General features: G+C 44.0%; 1 non-coding gene across 1 annotated transcript; it reads right to left on the bottom strand.

Moving 5' to 3' along the window:
• Positions 1-722: 722 nt before the first annotated feature.
• trnaq-cug lies at positions 723-794 on the bottom strand. Its single transcript has one exon. It is a non-coding gene; the product is annotated as a tRNA-Gln (tRNA).
• Between the last annotated feature and the right edge of the window lie 151 nt (positions 795-945).

Genomic DNA, 945 nt, shown 5'->3' with positions numbered 1-945 from the left:
GGGACGGCAGATTCTTACATGATATCGCCACGTGTATTATCTGTGCAAAGAATAGACGCGGGAAAGCGGCCCGGGGAGGTGGTTTCCAAAGCTTTTCGACAGTGATCCGACAAGTGGGAACCCCTGTCTGCCTTGAAAATTTCTCCCTGGGTAAGACCTTGCTGGTGCAGTATAACTACCCTGTGTCTTGTTGCTGTGGTCAGTCTTGCCATGGCGTATGACTTTTGAAAGAAAATTGTCTTCAGCAACCTCACCTTGTAAGCTGAGTTTATAGCAATTTTCCCACAACTGCCTAAAACTTTTGCCCATTACTGTATGTATTTTAATGCAGAGAGGATGACGTAGAAGGCATGCAACAATACCGGTGACACAGAAGGGAACATGTGAAAACACAACTTTTACTGGTTGACTTAATCAACTTAGTTTGCAACGCATTTACAGATAAGAGTAGATGTTGGAAATGGGCAATAAAGACATTGTTTTTAAAGACATCCTACAACCAATTCATCTAGCAACAAATAAGCCTACTGAGTACAAATACTTTCTAGCGCGCTAGCTTTTCAAAGTTTATGACCGCAGAAGGCTTTAATCAGGGGACGTATTGCTATATATCATGAAAGAGTACATATGTGTCATGATACAGTATACCTTTTTATCAGAAACAGCAATTTGTCCTACAGTTGCTCGTCTAGAAGATCAGCATATACAGGTTGCTCTCCTGCAGGCTCCACCGAGATTTGAATTCGGATCGCTGGATTCAGAGTCCAGAGTGCTAACCATTACACCATGGAACCACTACACTGAGACGGTAGGCAGTTCCTCACATCGCCACGTAGATTATCTATGCAGAGAAAAAAGGTGGGGAAGCAGTCGGCGGGCGGGGGTCTCCAGAACTATTTGACCCTGATTGCGATCGTTAACTTTGCTAGGAGTGCGGTGCTGAAA

Source organism: Micropterus dolomieu, unplaced genomic scaffold, assembly GCF_021292245.1.
Source record: "Micropterus dolomieu isolate WLL.071019.BEF.003 ecotype Adirondacks unplaced genomic scaffold, ASM2129224v1 contig_1534, whole genome shotgun sequence".
NCBI lineage: Eukaryota > Metazoa > Chordata > Actinopteri > Centrarchiformes > Centrarchidae > Micropterus > Micropterus dolomieu.
Note: the sequence above shows the minus strand (reverse complement) of the source record. Positions and strands in the feature narration are given on the sequence as shown.